Source organism: Talpa occidentalis, unplaced genomic scaffold, assembly GCF_014898055.3.
Source record: "Talpa occidentalis isolate TD23 unplaced genomic scaffold, MPIMG_talOcc4v2.1 talOcc4.4, whole genome shotgun sequence".
Classification (NCBI taxonomy): domain Eukaryota; kingdom Metazoa; phylum Chordata; class Mammalia; order Eulipotyphla; family Talpidae; genus Talpa; species Talpa occidentalis.
This window is the reverse complement of record NW_023604295.1, coordinates 55,512,044-55,532,770: the sequence shown is the minus strand read 5'-3', so window position 1 is coordinate 55,532,770 and position 20,727 is coordinate 55,512,044. Positions and strand designations below refer to the sequence as shown.

At 37.5% G+C, this 20,727-nt stretch overlaps 1 protein-coding gene across 1 annotated transcript in view; it reads left to right on the top strand.

Annotated features, from left to right (window-relative positions):
- Nucleotides 1–20,727, top strand: part of HHLA2 (HERV-H LTR-associating 2) — a 103,325-nt gene that overhangs the window by 59,234 nt on the left and 23,364 nt on the right. The window contains exon 8 of the mRNA XM_054700624.1: nt 11,435–11,510. The gene's annotated coding sequence lies outside the window, so the exon portion shown is untranslated. The remainder of the gene's footprint in view (nt 1–11,434; nt 11,511–20,727) is intronic.

Sequence of the window (20,727 nt, the reverse complement as noted above, 5' to 3'; positions counted from 1 at the left end):
ATTGCCTCCTGCTGGGATTGACAAGGCTCAGGTGTCCCCACTGCAAAAGTAGCTGGGACTCTGAGCTGGGACTTTCCCCCTATTTATCTGAATACAGCAGTTGCTGTGCCTACTAAAAAGATGGCAGGCTCTGTGCCAAAACTTTCTAGTTCTTCAGAAGAACAAATGCCCTTATTTTCCCAAATGGATTGAAAATGGTGCTTTTGTACTCATGTTAAGCCTTTCATCAGAGACTCTTGCCTTTGAAATTAGATTAAATTCAAGGTGACTCACTGAGTGTGCACTGGGGGGTGCATTCTCTTGCCTCCTTACCCTGGGAAGAGCTTTGAGTTTAGAACCGAGCCCTGAGCCCTGAGTGTTCTTTAAAAGTTTTGGGCACACTGATTGGGTGTATTCTGTGACTCTGGAGACAACATTAGCAGTTGGAGAACCATCAACTCTGACAGAGAGAACATGGCCTCTGATCACAAAGAATAGGCATAAAAGTCTCTTGGAGTTTAAGTACTTGCCCAGCGTGCATGTCAGTGTGCTTCCTTAGAGTTGTTAACCTCTCCTTTGCCACTCGACTCTTCAGGTGATCCTCCTAGGGTACCCTGCAGAGGCTGCAGCTACTCAGGAAGCACTTAGCCCTAGCTGCTGCTCACCTTCTGTGGTCTTAAGCAAGTCCCTATCCTCTGTTGCAGCTTATCTGCTGCATGAAGAGAGGAGGTTACCTATCACTCCAAGAGACATTCTTCTCAAAGGATTCTTTACTATAAAGAGCTGTTAGATAAACTAAGATGGTTTATCTTATGGTGGGAACTTTCTCTTCTGGAAACCCAGAGGATCTTCCTCTGAGATAATAAAGCTCTGCCAGACACTATAGGTGATATATGCCTTAGGTGAATAATTAAGCCAATTAGCAATGATACCATATGCATATTTTGTGTCAAATCCCCTTTTATTAGAAAATAATGCATAATGTAAAGTTTAATTGATATGTGTCCCAGTTTTAATTACTATTTACCAAACTAGAGCTAGCTAGTCTGATTATTGGAATGTTAAGAGGAGTCATTAAGCTTGTTTTCGTGGGAGAAGAGTATCTATGCTTCTTCAAAACCACTGGAAAGTACATGAGCTGCCCAGCTACTTTCTTGATATTTTAAAGGGCATATTCTAAGCATAAATAGAAGTGTATGTGTTGGTTTTTGTAAGATTGTTTATCTGTTTTTAAACTAGAATGGTACACCTTGCATTTTATTTTCTCTTGATTTTCAAATGTCTATTTGCCCCTTAAAACTACCTCTATTCAAAAGTCTGTTCTGTTTGTGTGGTTTATATGTAATTGATGTTTATTTGGGTAATCTGAGGTAGCAGAAGAGGAATCTATTTAATCATCTAACCTTTACAATAAGGAGCATTTGAAATGTCAGCATTTTATTTCAAGAATAGGTGAGCTGTTGCATTATAAGGCTTTTATTTGTTTATTTACACCCCACATCTTTCTGAAAAGGAATTTGAAGCAGCTTAGAACAGAGTAAATATTACAACCAGAAGAGTCAACATAGTTGCTATGATGGCATATAAACCTGTGTCTAAGATTCTTGGAAATGGAAACAGGTCAAGATGGGAAACAAATTATATAATCTTTAATATTGAAAAGATGGGAACAGCTTCTTCTGGTTCAAAACTCATATCTCTCAGAGTACATAAGGGATGTTTCTTTTTTATTCCAAATATAAATTCAGCAACTCTATGTCAGTTCCCCCAAATATTTAAAAAAAAATGACCTGGTCCAAATTTAACTGGTGCAAAAAGCTGGGAAACATAGATCTACATATCCCCCCTCTCCTACCTACTCCCTTGCAACAAATATGAGTAGAGAGAGATGAGAGTAACAAAGTTCAGAGTTGAAACATAATTTAGAGAAAAGCGTTCCTCATGGGGCTAAGGTAATATCTTCTAAGCATTTAAGCCACAGCTGGCCCTGACAGTTATTCAGATTGGACAATATACAAGGCATCTATCTCTTGGGGTGAGTGGAGACTGAAATTCGGTCCTCTTTCCTCTCACCAAATCATGTACTTGTATAGAGTAGGAAGAGGAGGGGAACTTTTTTTTTAGGTTTCTACATTTAAAAATGTAAATTTATTAAAACATTTTTATTGAAATAGCATTGCATTGTTATATATGTGCCATCTTTATAAATCATCATCTGCATATACTACATAAAGTTCACTACTAAAAGTCCAGTTCTATTTCTTACTGTGCAATTGACTACTTTTGTCCAGCTTGCCCACCTTTCTTTACCCTCTGGTGAACCTTTTTTTTTTTTTTTTTTTTTTTTAAATAGGAAGGTACTATGACCAGTGGAAACACATATCTACCTGTTACCTATCTTGACCCAAGAATAGAACTTAACAAGCCTGTAGGAATGGATATGACATGCAGTTAGGATCTCCATGATATTTTTTCAGTTAGGTATCTTTTCTTACTGGTAAGAACTATTCTTTGATATATGCTAGCAAGGGGTCTAAAGTGCTAATTGATTAATGATAGATCTATGTGTTTCAGTATGAATAACAGTAAGAGAGCTCTTTATGTATCATTTAAGTAAGTACTTTATTACTGTAGATAATCATATGTAACTTTACAGTAGATAATCATCCCTAACTTTACCAGTAGAATCTTGATTAAGCATGTCCTTGAGAGGGCATGCATGATCCAGGAAGATGGTTTCTTGAGAAAAATAATAGTTTTAACTACAGTCAATTTAGAATTTAGCCTTTGTTGGAGCAATGTTTTGCGTAAGGCCTCATTATAAAGCAAAGTAGATATGGTTATGGTCAAAAGTTTTTCAAGAGGTTACAGCCAGTCATCATCAACAGCATGGAAAAAAATATCTTAACTAAAAGGTCTACTTTGAATAACATGGTCTCCTAAATAGCCTACCAAGATGAATTAGCTGCAAAATGCATCCATGGGTTGCAGGGCAAATTGACCTATTCCATGGAGTTCTGTTATAATTGACCAATTATGTTGGAGACTGTGCTGAAAACAATGACTTTACTTAGCTAATGTTCAGTCAAATTCTTGGAAATAAGCAATCACCCAAATTATTTCTTTTTTACAACATTTTTCTTTGTATCATACCAATTCACGTTCATTGTAGAAAAAATTTAAAATGCACATAAAAAAATCATTTATAATCCTGTCCTGTAAAGAAACCTTACTGACATTTTAGCCATGCTTTCAAATATTTTCTACCCACATACATTTTGTGTCTGTGTATATATATATATATATTTTAAAGATTTTATTTATTTTATTTATACAAGCATTGGGTACCATCAGAAGTGCTGGAGGGTGAGAGAATTCACCAGAGCCAGAGCGGAGAGCAGAACAGGCAGACTGACGAAATACACTGCTGAGGGGAGCAGCGGGCGGCAGGAGAGGTCTGCGCGCCATGTGGGACCCTCGCCCAGCAGCCGGGGATCAGGGAAGCTTCGCAACCCAGCACTCAACCACTGCGCCACTGGGGAGGCCCACTGTGTATATTTTTAACTAAAATGTCAGTTGTGACCCTGCCGCTTAAGATCTACCTCAGGTAGAAAGTTTAGTGCAAGCCCTAAAATTTCTGGTATTACTCAACCTAGCTTATCATTTCTTACTTTGTCTTATAGATGTTTCCTTATCTACACTTGGCATATAGCAATTTTTTCTTATTCTCTCAAACACACACAATATCACTCATGAGGCAGCATAAAAGCCCTTTGACTTCTGCACATGTTATTACTTTGCTCTTTGGTCCTTCACCCTTTTCTTCTTCAAGCTCCCCACATCCCAAATTCCTGTTTATTTTTTATCCGTAGTGGCTTCGGAAAAGGCCTTGATAAGATGGTTGCAGAGGCATTTAGGAGCTGAAAGTCTGGGTGGGAAGACGGCAAAGTCTCTAAAAGGAATTTAAAGCTAGTAAAGTACGTTTTTAAAAAGCCCATCATATATCATAATTGACTAAAAAGCAAAAATGGGACCATGCTACTTTCATATTAAAACACATATGCACTTTATTATTTACAGTAGATTTCAGTTAACATGGTCATTTTATAACCATCAAGTTCTTTTTCCTTGTTATCTAGTCATTCCAATGATTATATTATTAGTGAGGCCACTCACAAATTTTCTACTGTGTGATTTGAGTCTGAATTCTGCTATCTGTGCTGTGAAAACCACAAAAATCCTTAGGCCTGCTGCTGTGAGGAGCATGATTGACTGGCACTGCCAGCTGCTGTGCCTCTGTATTTCATCATTTCATTTATGTTGATGCCATGCTTCCAATGGCTGCTTGCAGGCAATCACTGAGCACAGTTGCTGCATGAGTGACTCCTCATATGAGTAACTGTGGCATAAGGATTCCCCACCCAGTCCCCCATCAGACTTGCTGAAACTTTTTAGAACTTTCTTGGAACCCCTGTATAACCAGAAACTCTCCCCAGAAACTATTTCCTCTCTCCTTTACAAGTGTCAGACCTTCATCATAGTCCAAAGGTCCTCCACGCCTTCTCCAGCTCTCTCCTTCATGGGTATATTCCTCAGTAAATCTCCTGCAATAATTCTGTTGGCATCTGCTTCTCAAAAGTACCCAAAATAATACACACAATTATCAAGTGACCATAAAGAGCCATAAAACCTATTCACATGAGCCTGTCACAATACTAGAGCTCTTGTCCTAGCCCATGACAATTTCAGAGGCAGACACTGAAATATTCTAGTGCTGACTACTCTTGTTGGTGCAGACGTCTGTTATACCCATTTGTGCAAGAGAAAATGTGCTTGTACTTTTTATCAATGGGTAAATATTCTGAGCATCTCTTCTGCTGGTTAGCAAATAATCCAATACTAAGGGAGTTTGTTGCATTGAAGCACTTGTTCTAACGCATAGACATTGGAATGCATGAACTAAACAAGACTTTTCAACTATTAACTAAACACCCCTGGGGAGTAGATTATACCAGTGCATACACATTACATGGTTTATGATTAACTATTTTAAAATGAACTACAGTGTAATGTGAACGTTACTCATGTAGTAATTGCATCAGACCTAATGATTATATGATGGTCATTTGAATGAATATCCTACTAGTTTGAATCAATTCTGCAAGAGTGGGTGTTTTGTTTTCCCCATTTTTAACTGTTTATGATTTAGCAAAGCCTTTAAATATACTTTTATATATACTTTGTACCTTATCCAACTTTGTACATTTTCATATTTTTTAGTAGAATTATTGAATCAAAAGCATGTCTAATTTTAAGGATTTTAATATTTATTGCTAAGAAGTCATTCAGAAGGTTTGTTCCAATTTATAAGTTTACAGTATAACCGTTACTGCATGAATAGACTTATTTCTACATGTGATATTATGCAAAAATATGTAAATGTTTAATCCTAAAAAAATTCTAAAGAAGAACTCTGAATACTCTTCTACCTAGGTTATAAAATAGAGCTTAAGATCCACCTGTGTTTGCTATTCAGCATTCTTCTCCATACTTTCCTCCTTATAAGGTAGCTAATACAAAAGGAGTTGTATGAGGGATTTTAAAACAAGATAAAGTCAATAGTCTCTGTGTCTTGGGTTTTTGCCCCCTGCCTGTTTACAAGAAGACATTCCAGGGTATTCAGTGGGAGAGGCCATGCATGAGTTCTAATAAATTCGACACTCACCACAGTCTATGAATTTGGAGGGGCTGTAACATAAAACAGGTACTAAACATGTGATCAGTGGGAGCAAAGTGAACTGCCCTGGGTGTCTTCTTTCTAAGCTCACTGTAGCCTTGTCCCAGCTCTTGGAACTAAATTGAAGTGGTGCACCAATGAAATGAAATAAATATCCACGGGTGATATAGGCAGCAAGACTGGAGAAAAGAGCAGGAAATTAACCAGCAGCAAATTGTCAAGATCACCAAATTCTTGTATAGGGTCAGATTCTCTGGGTCATTCTGATGCATTTTTTGTTTGTTTGTTTGTTTTTAAAAAAACTATGTCAAAGCAATGGGGATCGTGGCCATAATATCCAGCAACGTGTCTATCTAGGCCGGCACTGCTCCAGTCTGGTTTAGTTTCCAGCTAGCATCTCAGGATGCCATTTAACTCCTTCCAGAAATCCCTTCACACCTCTCCTATTTGGAACTCATGTTTCCTGTATCATGTCTTCCTTTTCTGTGATTTATACTTTCATTTTGGTGGAGCACATTTCCAATAGCTTTATGAGAAAGAATGGGAGTTAATTTTTTTTATGAGTATGAATGTCTGAAAACATTATACCCTAGAAAGGTTTGAGTTTGACTATAATTTTAGGTTACGAGTCATTTTCTTTTAGGATACTGAATATTGCTCCACTTTCTTGTTGTCTGCTGCAAAGTCAAAAGTTGTTGCATTTCCTGGCCCTTTTTGATCTTGTTCTTCCTGGAAGTTGGTAGAATCTTCTTTTCTGGTAGTGCATTGAAATTTCAAAATGGAATGGCTTTATAGGTAATGTCATCTACTTCTATTCAGTAATACAACTTCCTGTCATTTGGGGGAATTTTCTTGAATACTTTTGTTTTATGTTCTGTTTCTTTTCTCTCTTTTTTTTTTTCCTCTAAAACTTCTGGAGTTGTTATTCAATTTTCTTATCTTTTATGCTATTCTTGGTCTCTGTCTTCGCTCTGCTTTCTAGGCATCTTCCTCAACTTTATCTTCCAACCCTCTAATGATTTCTCTTCTATTGTTATATGCTCAATTCCAGGAACTCTTCTCTGTTCTCTTAGTTTTTTGGCATCCTTTTCCTCTGTTATGGATGCAGCACTTTTTCATTTCTGAGGAAGATAATACTTCAATGGATTTGTTGATTCTTTCCTCCTGATTTATTTGTTCAAGATGGCTATTTTGAAAGGGAGATCAGTCTTGTTTTAATTTTTTTTCTACAATAGGCACTTTCCTCAGATACCTACTATCTGCATATCTGCGTCAGCATTAAAAATGGGGACATTTGATTGCTTAATATCAACCCTTTAATCTGTGCCTGAATTATTAGTCCAGACATCTTAAAAATCCCAGGCTTTCTAGTTTCTCTTATAGTTATTGATAGTAGGGGTAATAGCTCAGCAAAGTAGACTAGAGGAGGGGATCTGGATGGTTTTAGTAGTATAATTGTCTCTATATAGAAAAATCATATATAACTTATAAATTATTGTTTATATATATAATTTATTTTTGATTGCTGAGAGCTTTCAAGCCCCACTTTATTCTCTCTCCTGCCCACATTTGGACAAACTGATAAGAAAGCCAGGGTATGTCTTCCCTTGGTACCCAGGAAAGTTCAAATTACTCCAGGAGTGAATTCTTCCCTAGTCCTACACTAAATGTGATAAAATTCAGGGTCATGTGGCTCTCAATCTCTGAAGATGTTCAAGCCAATTCTAGACCAGTTTAGGTGCTGTCCTGTTCTGTTCAGAAAATTCCATGATATGAGTAATACAGCTTTTCTTTACCTCTTCATATGTGCATGCTCTCATCATTCTAAACATCCCATGCTTTCACTGGGCTTCTGTCTAAGTCTGTTTATACTGCTTTAACAAGTTACCGTGGACTGGTGATGGTTTAAACATTTTTCACAGTTCTGGAGTCTAGGATGTCCAAGATCAAGGTGCCAGCAGATTCCATGTCTGGCAAGAGCACTTTTTCTGGTTACAGGGGACCATCTTCTCTTTGTATCCTTACATGTCAGAGAGAAGAAAGCAGCAAGCAGCTGCTTTCTTATAAGCAGCAAGCAGCATTCTTCTTATAAGGGTACTACTAATTCCATCATGAGGGCCCCCCACTTTGGGTCATAGGGTTACAACTTACAAAGTTTGGGGCAGTACAACCATGCAGTCCATACAGAGAGGGTCTAGCGCACCTGGATGGCTACAAGAAATAGCTCTCACAGACTTTCTGATCTTACTTTTCCTTTCATCACCAATTCCAAAGACAGTTCATGTCTTTTGAGCATATTGTAATATAAATTGGCTGACTCTCACCTTCGCAGCACTGACTAGAGATTAATTTTCTTGGATCCTCTAAGTCATTCCTATTTGCCTATCTTTGTCTAGCTAATAAAATTTTGCTGATTTTTTTCCCTTCTATTTTTCTGACTTGTAGATTTCTCTTTTTAAAAAAATGCTTCCCTAAATTTTGACTTAAGGAGATAAAGAAACAAAATTAGAAGCTTATGCTCAAGCTGTCTAACCTACAAATTCTGGGCATCTCACTTCTTCACATCTTGGTGACAGGGTATTTTCATTTATTGCTAAATTCCTAAAATGTGTACTGCATTAATTCTAATTGCTCCAGCAACTCAGATTATCCATATTATTTGATTCTGATCTTGTCCACTATTCATAAGACTAAAAGCCTAAAGAATAATTTCATGATTTATGGCAGATTTTTAAATTCAGCCATTCAATTTACTCTAACTTTACTTCCTATTTTTAGTACCACTCCATTGTAATGCAGATAGGAAGGCTTCTTGCCAACATTCTAGAAACAGCTTGAAATGAAAATGAATTATCTATACCTATCTCTATTTCTTTTGTATGAGGGAAATGGAAAGACAATCAATTCCTGGGTGTCTGTATAAAATAAAAGCAACTTTTCTTCCCTTCTTGATTATTGAAAATTTTATCCAACTTTTGAATAAATTTAGCAATGATTTAAAATTCTTGGTTATACTACCAGATTTAAATTAAGATTTCAAAATGCAGTTGTTAATTTGAAAATTATTTCATTAAATGGTAATCCTGTTTCCATAATTGATTTATAGATTGATGAAATTTTGTTTTATTTAAAAATATAATTCAAAATGTATTTTCACAGTGAAAAAAAGCATGTAGATGAAAATTAGCGCCCCCCCCACCATAAATTTTTCCAGAGTCCTAGTCTCCCTCTTTCAAGTCAGCAGGCCAGTTTAAATAATACATGCCTTAAAAAATATGTGCAAATACAAAAAGGTATGAGTTTGTGAGCTTTATTATACTAACAAAAGCATACTATTTCTGCTGTTCTGTGCCTTATTTGATTTAACCATGTATTTCTAGAGATTATACATGTCAGCACATTTAGCTCTCCCTTGGACTTATGTTTTGTGGAAATATAATAAATACAAGGAAGTGTGAAACATACAAATAGTTAAATGAATCAGAACAAAATTAAAATTGATCAGGTAGCCACCTACTTAATAAAGTGATGGCACATTCCTAACCCTTTGTGTACCCCCCAAGTTTCTACCACCCCTCTCTCAAAGGAAGCTTCTTCCTCTGATCTTCCCTGATTTTCTTTCATTTCGCTACCTAAGTATAAATTCTGAACTTCGTTATTCAGTTTTGCATGTTTATGTCTTCTAAACCTGTTAGAATTTCAAGCAATTGGTATTACATGGTATTAATTGCTTGCTTTCTGACTTGCTGAGTGCTTTCTACCTATTTTTCCTTTTTCTCCCAAATTTCCTTCTTGCTGTCCTTTACTGTGTGATTTTATTATTTTGGATTTTACCCTCTACTGTCTTGTGAATTACATATTTTTGGGCAATTCTTTTACTGCTTAACCATAAGATAATGACATATGTTGTTGGTACTCAAATCCCCATATTAATTGGTATTTTATGCTTTTCATGGGCCTTACACTCTTTTGAAATATCCCAACTCTTTTAGCTTCTCCTTTTAGACCCCTCTAAAGTTTGAGCCATTATTCTTTAATTCTACTTACATTTTAAATATCATCATCATCATTCTACTTATTTAAATTTGCCCCTAATTTTACACTTCTAATTTATTAAATCCATAAATAAATAATTACTATATGAATAAGTCCATGATAAATATTTAAATTTGCATGGTGGAGGAAATTTACCCTGTATAAATGTGGATTATTTAGCCACTTTTTCATTGCTCTTCATTCCTGTCTGAATCTGGGCTTCCACCTGGTATAATGTTCCTTCTGCCAGAAAACATGCCTTAGTAGTGCAGACCTACTAGTTACAGATTCTGTTTTGTGGATCTTAAAATTGTTTGTTTCACTTTATTCTTGAAATATATTCTTGCTAGACATAATTCTAAGTTGGGTGTTAGCTGCTTTTATAGCACTTTGAAGATACTCTTTTGTCTTCTGGCTTCTGTTAACTTTGTTTAAAAGTCAGCTATCTGTCCAAATGTTGCTCTTTTGAAGGCAGTCTGCCTTTTTTTTTTTACTTCCAACTACTTTGAGATTTTCCTTTTTTGGGTGTTTAACATTTTACTATGAGATTACTGGTTATTTTCTCTTTAGATTGACTTCTAAAAAATAAAGTGCTTATATAAAGTCTTTTAGTTTTGGAAAAATTCTAGTCTATTATTTCTTCAAACCATTCTCTTAACCACTCTCTTTTTTACCCTAGAGTTCCACTCAGATTGCATCTTCTCACAGTAACCTCTGTTTCTTACTTTTGCTTTGTGTCATTCTAGTTCTTTTTTAACAGTTTATTTGCAGGCTACAAATTTTCTTTGACTATCTATATAGTTATATCAATCTATTGAATTGTTGCTTATTGGTGAACCTAGGGGGGATATTATATAGTGGAGAAAGACAATTTCGATATGATTTCATTCATATGTTATACATAAAAAACAAAGCTAAATGAAGCAAATATAAACTTAGTTTAAGGGCCTCCCCAGTGGCGCAGCAGGTTGAGTGCAGTGCTGTGAAGCTGTCCACAGCCTCTGCAGCTAGGGTTCGATTCCCGAGTGGCCAGGGAGGTTCCCACATGGTGCAGCAGACCTCTCCTGTCTTGCCCTCTGCTCCCCTCAGCAGTGTATTTTGGTGCATCTGCTTGTTCTGCTCCCCACTCTGTCTCTGGTGAATCCTCTCACCCTCCCATGCCTCTGGGCTTTACCCCAGTTCTTGTATAAACAATAAATAAATCTTAAAAAAAATTAGTCTAAAAGTAAATTTTTTTTAGTATCCAAAAGGGTAGATTTACTAGAAAAGGGAGAAAGAAAATGAGAGGACCTACATAGTCATAGGCAGGCAAGAGAGCTGCCTAAATTGTTAATTTATTTTTGAATTCTTACCATGCCTATTTGGTCCTTTTTAATGGTTTTCACTTTTATAACAAAATTCTCTAGTGTCTTTTCTCCTTGAACAACATAAGTAGGTTATTTATGTCCAAAACTGCAACATCTGCAGTGCTTGTTAGTTTTACTTTGTTATTTCCACCAGATTTTTGTGTTGTCTCTGTGTCTGGTTATTTTTTATTATGTTCCAGACATTGTTTTTGCAAATATGTTGTAGAAATAATTTTTAGCTTGGTACAATATCTTGCAAAGGAAATGTATATTTTTTTTTTTAAGTCATGTGGAGTGCTAGTACTCTAGGGTCACCTTAATCTAATTTTATCCACAGAGAGAACCATACTACACAGGATGTCATGGAGATGTCTCTTCTGAATGATTCTAAAGCCTAAGGAGCACCTGCTATGGTAAGTGAGGATATATCCAGTCAAATGTCTTTATGGAGTGTGCTTGTTGTTTAACACATGCTGTTTTCCTGGTAGTATGTTAAATACTTTCCTGATATTATTAAGGTGATTCTTATAACAATGATTCCAATGTGGACATTTCTACTTTCCCTATGTCACAGATACAAACTGAGAGAGAGAATTTGTGTAGCTTGGTTAATGTTACATGACTTTAAATGGAAAAGCTGGGTTTTGAATTCAAGTAATCTGTTTCCAGAGTCACTGATCCTAACCAATATGGTAGAGTGAGAGCATTCTTTAGGGGAAAATTGAGGTTATTGTTTATATCAATTCCTTTGAGCTCCTTAAGCTCAGTTCTTAGCTGCTGAATGTATTGAACCAAAGGCAAACACCATTAATATAATTACCTAACTAAGGATTATACATTAAACATTTTGAAATGCTTTGTTTTTCTGTCTCTTTGGAAATGGTGCTGGGGTATTTAGGAGAAAAACACAGTAAGATTATGATATGAGAAAGGAAACTCAGCGAGAAAGTTTCCAATTAGTAAACTTACTACTGTGGTCTAGAATTGGGAGGAAGCAAAATTGTGAATTAAGTGTGGGGTCTCTGTAAACTATTTTGCACAGAGAGTTACAAGTAGAAAAACTGTGTCTTAGAACTCAGTCTTGGCTTGGCTCATGCGTGGGATTTGTTTATTGTGTTTTCTTTTTGCAATGACTGCTTGGGCTACTTCGGTATGAACAGTTGGCTCAAAACCCAGAGAGTGATTAGCTAAGTCAGGAAGCCAAATGCCATACACTATAGAGGAAATTTACCCTGGATAAATGTAGATGATTTATTCAAATTGCTGTGTTTTCAGCATGCTATGACTTCCCTGGGAGAAAATTCTATAGAAACTTCCTTAGAAACACAAGAGAACTTCTTAACTGGGGAGCCTAAAAAGCATTACTAACATATGGCTCAGGGTCAGACAATAATACCTTGTAGGGAAAGATACAATAAAAAAAAGAACAGAAAATGACCAGCATGAGGCATGAAACTAATCATACAGAGGGCTTTCATGAGTCAGAGCTCCTGTTCACAAGTGACAGAGACCAGATTCAATTCAACATAATCAGCTACTAAGAGAAAGGAAAGATGAACAAAGTCATATTTGACTGATTGCATTGCATATCAGTATAAAATTGTACTTGTTGGAGATAGAAAATGAAAAAAATGTTTTCAATGGGTCTATATGGGCTTTGGAAGACAATTCACATAGGGGAAGTGGAATGCATTTGATTACAATACTGGAAGCAACAGTCATGGCACTAAATCATAATTGATTTGGATGCTGAGGCGCAATACTACTGCCACCTTTGTACCAAGTAACTGGGGGTTAACTCTGCGCCTCTCTTTGAGGGCTCATTGCCTATTTGTTTCTCCCATGTTGTAGGGGAATCCCCATTCCCTGTAGGCATATTTCACTCTTCCTACACTAGTCAGGCCTGGGGAGATGTTGTTGTTGTGCCCAAGATCAGCAGACTCGGCGAGCATAGCCTCCAAGAATCCAAAGACAGCTGATGCAAACGCAAAAGGGAGTTTATTACGGGCTCGAGACCGGGCCCTCGACACGCACCGATGCAACGGCAGAGGTCGAGAGCCCCGAACAGAGGAAGCAGGGGTATCTTATTGGGTCGCGAGTGACGCGAACTTTGCAAGAAGCTGGCAATTACTCATTGGCTACTACAAAGGCATTTTGGCGCGCGCGGTTAGTTTCAAACTGATTGGACAGTTAGAGATGCTGTCCCATTTATGGATAGGACTGCCCTCATTGGTGGCTGGGGTGGTCTGCTTTTTCGTCACCAAGTGGAGTGAGGGTTGTGACTGCTGAAACTATCTCCGGAATGCGGCTGGACAAGGACTAACATAGCAAGGTGGAGGATATACAAAATGGCGAAACCTCGGCTAAGCTTGGTTCCACAGTTGTATCAGTTATCTTTTGCTGCATAAAAAAAAAAATCACAAACCCACAGGTTAAAACAAGCATTTATCTTCTCTGTTTCTAAGGGCCAGGAATCTGGAATTAACTTTTCTGATGTTTCTGGCTCAGGGTCTGTTACGGGTTTATAGTTAAGGTGTTGGCTAGAGTGGCAGTCATTTATTCATTTTTATTAATTTTTTTCTTACATTATCGTAGTCTCCATAGTTCACGAGCCACCATATCACCTGTGAGCCATCATCATATTCCTTTGTGTTCTTCCTTCCCTAGTTTTGAACCACTCCCTCACCCTCCTTTGCTGTATGCCTCAGATTTGTAGTCAGTTTATTAGTTTTGACTTTTTCTTGACCTTTTGTTTGGTTTCACTGTATTTCACATATAAGTTAGACCATCTGATATTTATCTTTTTCCTTCTGACTTATTTTGGCTAGCGTAATTAGGGTGACACACATTTAAAAGGGGCTGTAGAAACTGCTCCCAAGTTTATTCACATGGTTGTTTGGGAGGCTTCATTTCCTTGTTATGTGGCTCTCTCTACAATGCTGCTTGCACAGCAGGGCAGCTGACTTCCCACAGAGGGAGTGATCAGAGAGCTAGAGAAGCCAAATAGAAGCCAGTTATAACCTAATCTCAGAAGTCACATATCATTTTTGCTGTACTCTGCTCTTTGCACAGACCAGCCCTGCAACTGTGGGAGAGGACTGTGCAGGGTGAATGCCAGGAAATGGAGAGATCATTGAGAGCCCTCTTAGAGTCTGGCTATTGCAAGTGATATAATGGATAGATAGGACTGTAAGAAAGCCCTAGGAGTCTCACTTCCCAGAGTACACAGTCTGTATACTCCTTCCCTTTGCGTGTGGGCTGGGACTATGAATATGTTGGTTACTTGAGACCTTGATGAGATTACATTATATGACAAGGTGAAAGAATTTTTCGGATGTCACTCAGATTGCATATCTCCCATTTGAAATAACCAAAGGAGAGGTTACTTGGGTTGGGCTGGACTAAGGAGTGATTCTTTTAACAGATGGTCAGACTCTTGACACAGGGGGTCACTCTCTGTTGGCCTTGAGGAAGCATGCTGCCAAGTTGTAGAGAGGGCCATCTGCTGGGGAATGGTAGATGGTCTCTTGTTGCCTGTTTGTAGCTAAAGGGACTGGATTCTGACAAATGTCTGTGAACTCTAGAAGGGGATGCCAGGCCTCTGATTTACACTTGATTGCAACCTGTTAAAATCTTGATGTAATGAAAATATGCCTGGGCGCTTGACCTATACAATTTGTGAGAGGAAATGTGTGTTTTCAGATATTGCATTTGTGGTAATTTGTTAGGCATCATAGAAATCTAATACAGAAGCCTGCCTGTGAAACGTAAGGGATAGGTAGGTATTCTCTCTGTCCATCTCTCTGTATATTGTGTACTGGGATGAAGATCTTCTAAGAAAGAAAGATGCTATTAGAAGGATGAGGGGATGGCAGAGGCTGCTGAGGCAAACCAAACATAGCTCTCAAAGTTATAATATTTCAAACCTGGGGACTCTAGCCATTTCAAGGTTGTAAATCAGCAAGAAAAGAATGTTCTCCACTATATCTAAACATTGTTCTCAAAATGTGGTCTGTGTATGACCAATAATGGAACTCTCTGGAATTGTTAAAACATAGGCTGGTAGGCCTCACGCCATATGTATTGACTCAATCCTAGGTCTGTGCACATCTATCACTTCATATTTTTTTTTTTATTTCTCAACCAGGAAAAAAAAAGTTGAAGTGACAATAGTGAACACATATGCCTTTTACCAAGATTTATCAATTGTTAATATTTTACCCAATTTTTTTCTTATGTATACACTTATGAATTGATTTTATTGTTGAATCATTGAAAGCAAATTAAAAGCACCCTGATACTTTACTCTTAAACACTTTAATAGATATCTGCTACAAATGAAGTTCTATCACCTACACTAAAAAAATGAAACACAGGTATATTATCTAATATATAGTCAATTTTCCCTAGTAGTCTCAACATGCCCATTAGATTGTTGCTTCTTAAAATTTAGCCCTTAAATGAGCAGCTTCAGCATCACGAGGCTTTGACAAGAACTCAGTTTTTCATATATGCATCAGTTTGAGAAACCCGATAGCAATTTTTTTGCTTGCAGACCTACTCAAGGAGCACATGGCATCTTGATCATCAATATTTCCTTTACTCTCTAGCATTTTTGAACTAGAATAGCCCATTTTTTTTCTATTTTCTGTTCTTTTCTCCCTTCTTCCTTTTCCACCATCTACTTTAGAAAAAACAATGGGAAATATTATAACTCATCCATGCTTTTGAAACTAAGCACAGAAAACTAGGTAAGGTCTTAATTAGTGGTACAAGCAAGATGTAGAGGGGTGTGGTGTCTAGCGACACCAGTTGGAGTGGCTGAGGCTCCATGAAATGCTGGGCACTTCTGTGGGCCACAGATGCTGACTGTTAGGAAAATGTTGTGGGGATAAAGGTGATGTATTTCAGAAACTTGGTTCCTCTCAAGTAGCTGCTTCAACAAAGAACATCCATTCTGAAAGGTAACTTGCAGTTTGATTCATAAGCAATCAGAAATGTGTTTTTTTTTTAATTTTTAGTGTTGCACTATTTTTTACATCCTTTTTTGTTTTTTCACACTATAGGATTTCTCCCCTCAGGCGTAGTGTCTGTAGTTTTTCTAACACCAAAGCACTCATAGTCCTCCACCATAGCCCATTGTGCACTCCTGCCCCCACCGCCCCATTTCTCCTTTCCTTCTCTCCCACCCTCTCCTCTCCTGGATACTCAGATCTGTGGTCCGCTTGAAAGGATTGGCCTTAAAGTTTGTCTTTCTTTAGTTTGTCTTTCTTTGTTTAGTTTCTCTCTCAGAAGTCTTAACTTAAAAAAGGAATTTCCATAAGCCAGAAAGAAAAAGAAAAATACCGGATGGTCTCACTCATAGCAGGAATCTAGAAAACTTAAATAAGGGACCAGGAAAATGAATAACTATAAGAAAGTGAAAATCAAAATCAACAAAAATCTATGAACCAGAGACACTCTATGGGGGGTGAGGGGCGGGGAAAGGAGGGCTTGGGGTTAAAATAAGGGGGTTGTAATTGTATGGGGAATATAAAAATAAAATTTAAATAAAAAATAAAAATAAAATGGTACCTGAGACAAAAAAAAAGGAATTTCCAAACTTATAGCAAAATGAATGGCAAAATTACTCTGAGCAGTAATACCAATGAGTTTTAATTTTTTTAATATATATTTTATATAATTCTTACATCATTTTTCATTTTTGCACAATGTATGCATCTTCATTTTGGTTATATTCCCCATACAATTGCACCCCCCTTATTTTGACAATAATCCCTCCTCTCCTCCCCTCCACCCCCTGTAGTGTGTCTCTGGTTTATAGTTGCTTGTTGACTTTGATTTTTACTTTATTACAATTAGTCTTTTTCCTGATCCTTTATATGGATTTTCTAAATTGCTGCTATGAGTGAGACCATCCAGTATTTTTCTTTTTCTTTCTGACTTATTTCACTGAGCATGATCCCTTCCAGCTCCATCCATGTTGCTGCAAATTGCATGAGTTTATCTTTTTTGATTGCTGAGTAATATTCCATGGTGTATATATACCACATCTTCTTGATCCACTCATCTATTTTGTGTCATTTGGTTTGTTTCCATAGCTTAGCAATTATAAATAGTGCTGCTATAAACATAGGAGTGCAGATGCCCTTTTGAATTAATGACTGTGTCCTTTGGGTAAATACCTAGGAGTGGAATTGCTGGATCATATGGAAGCTCTATCTTTAGTAGGTTGAGGAATCTCCACACAGCTTTCCATAGTGGTTGGACCAGTTTGCACTCCCACCAACAGTGCAGAAGAGTTCCTTTTTCTCCACACCCTCGCCAGTATTTGTTGTTGCTAGTTTTTTTAATATGTGCCATTCTCACTGGTGTAAGATGGTATCACATTGTAGTTTTGATTTGCATTTCCCTGATAACAAGTGATGTTGAACATTTTTTCATATGCCTGTTAGCCATTTGCATTTCCTCTTTGGAGAAGTTTCTTTTTAGCTCTTCTGCCCATTTTTTCACTGGATTATTTTCTTTTTTTTTTTGTTGAGTCTCATCAGCTCTTTGTAGATTTTTGTGATCAGTTCTTTATCATTAGTGTTGTGTGCAAAAATTTTCTCCCAATCAGTGGGGCGTCTCTTCGTTTTGATTATTGTCTCTTTTGCTGTGCAGAAGCTCTTTAATTTGATGTAGTCCCAGCTGTTTATCTTTGCCTTCACTATCAGAGTTTTAATTTTTTTTAGTGTATTTCTTGCTAGTCTTTTGTGAAAAGAAACCAATTTAAAATCCTGGTTCAGATTATGTCACAAGAACTTTCTATAATGTTAAATATCAATCCAGCACTAAAATCACCTCATAAATAACATACATTTACATACTGTATTTTATTTCCATCTTCCCCCTATTATTACACATTTAAACTACTTCTAAATCTTCAAAGTAACAAAAAGCCCTGTGGAATCTATAATTTTCTTATAGAGTCCTAGCAGGGTTGTTAGGGCAAAACTTACAGTAGCTCAAACTGGGGTGTGCTCACTTCACATTAATTTTCTCTGATACAATTCTCAAGCCTTGCCCATAATGATTCTGATCTAGGAAATAGAGCACATGGATTCAAGTGGAGTCCCCTCCCACACCAATGATTTGAAAACCTAACAGGCAGATAAGATGGGTCATATTGGGGAGGGAGCTGATGCAGGGACCTCAGGCTTCTGCACCTCAGTTTGGACAATACACTGCACTGCATCCCTGCCCTCCCGAAAGCTGGCTGCACAGCCCACAGTTGAGTCATGTGAACACCCTTGGAATTCTTGCCCCAAATCCATGCTTTGCTTGTTATTCTGTGTTTCCTTCTGTTGCAACACAACAAGAAAAAAACACGAAGACCCTAGTTTGTTGCTTACAAAAGTCACATAGAGAAAGTTAGTGTTTGGAATTACAGTCTCTTACTGGGATGAAAGGCAGTGAAACCCTCTTCTAAGTTCTGGGACAGAAATGTAAAGATTTATGGTAAGTGGTAGCCAAACTGAATCAGCCTCTCACCCTCAGGCAACTGGAGATCTCCTCAGGGTGAAGCTCTGGGTATCTGGGTAGCAGTTGCCAAAACAAAGAGAACGGAGGTTGAAAAGGTACCTTGGGCCCAAAAATTATGTACATGGTCCTGGTGGGAGGTCACACAGTCATTAAGCAGAGGTGATGTGAGTTAAACCCAGGCACTCTCACTCCACAGTCTTAGTCATTGCTTTGTACACTCTTACCCAATGCAGCTATGTTTCCTTGATATGAAAATAAGCTAATGCCAACTGTTCCTACCTAAGAGCTGCTAGAGTTAGCAGATAAGAGCACAAGGTTCCCAGTTAAAATTTAATTCCAGATAACCAATAAACAATTTGCTTTCACATAAGTATATACCAAACAATGCGTAGGATATACTAAAATATTATAGTTATTTTAATTCAAACGTGACTGGACATCTTGTATTTTATCTGGAAACCCTACATAGCTCAATCTCATATCTTTTTATTTCTCTCAGTAACAAAATTAATTTATATTCAGTACATATATAACTTAGAGTGTACAGTGAGAGGGCATTCCAGAAATTCAGACCTGCTGAAATCACTGCTATCGTACTCACCAGGCAGTCTATATTCAGTGAGTTAGCCTAGGCAGTCAGCTTCCATTTCAAGTCTGATGGCCTGGTGAGCACAAACCATTGCTGAATGCTGTCCCACGCTAGGTGACATTGAAATTCTTCTCCATTATTCTGGGGGCTGTTCATCTCTCCAAGTCTGTGACAACTAAAGACTAGTTTCGATATGTGTATAAATCAGCTACTGGGATTCAGAAAAATCTTTTTTCCCATAAGACACAGATTACTTGAGGCAGGCTGCAGGATCCTTTAAAAATGCATATTGTTAACTGTTTCTGTAGGCAGGGACTGCAGAGGAAATAGACGCACTAAAAATGGAATTCCTGCGCCTCCCTGGTGGCGCAGGTAGTGGAGTGCAGCACTGTGAAGCTGTCTGCAGCCTCTGTAGTGCCAGTTCGATCCCTGCCAGCCATGGAGATACCCACATGGAGGCACAGACTTCTGTCTCGCCCGCCGCTCCCCTCAGCAGTGTATTTTGTTCAGCCTGTCTGTTCTGCTCCCCGCTCTGTCTCAGGTGAATCCTCTCACCCTCCCACACATCTGGCCTGTACCCCAGTCCTTGCATAAAAATAAATAAATCTTTAAAAAAAAGTAGAATCCCTAAGCTCAGGGCTAGTAAGATATAAGCTGAAGGCAAATGATTGCACACTCCAAGCAGGTATGGTTAGAGACCCAAAGGTAGAACAATAATTAGGACTCAGAAAATGAACACAAAAGAATTTTTGGAGCAAATTAAACATGGAATATTCAGGAATTAAAATGAAGAGGCAGTGTTTAGTGCTTTTTATTGTTTTTACTTTTTTGACACAAAAACCAGAAACCTCCATTCTTGTTGTTATCGATTCAGTGGCTGAAAGGAACTGGATAGGAGGAAGGCATGAACATCCACATATAGATTTTTCAAGGCTTTGAAATTATCCTAGTATGTGTTACTGCTTTTCATCAACTGTTCTGAAGGTACAGAGTGTGCAAATAACTATCATTTGACTCTTCTATTCTAATTAGCTCTTGACCTATAGGTAAAGTCTTTTCAGGAAAATAGCATGCACTTCTAGCAACCCACTTGAGATGGTGATTCTTGTTTTAGTTGCTGTCCATTTGTTGTTTCTTTATTGGAGCAAATTTAATGCAATGAGTGGGGCATATCTGGATACTAAATGATGCCTATGGAAAATCATAATAGAAGAATTGCAATAAAGTCTCCTAGATTTTGTGAAAGCCTTTGTTCCCTATAGCAAAGATTATTCCCTTTAGAAACTGTGTGTGGAGGTAAGTCAGATAGCACAGAGTTTATGAAGAAGATACCTGAGTTTTAGATCCTATAATAAGGAATCCAATATCTACAACAAAATAGGAACAAAGTTGAGTGTGCCTTCCAGCATTCCATAAAGATTCAAAGAAAAAGAATAAATTTCATGAATAGATTGCTTACATGAGTCTACCACACTGCTATTCTGTCCTCAACTTGTGCTTATGGCCACAGAGTAGGT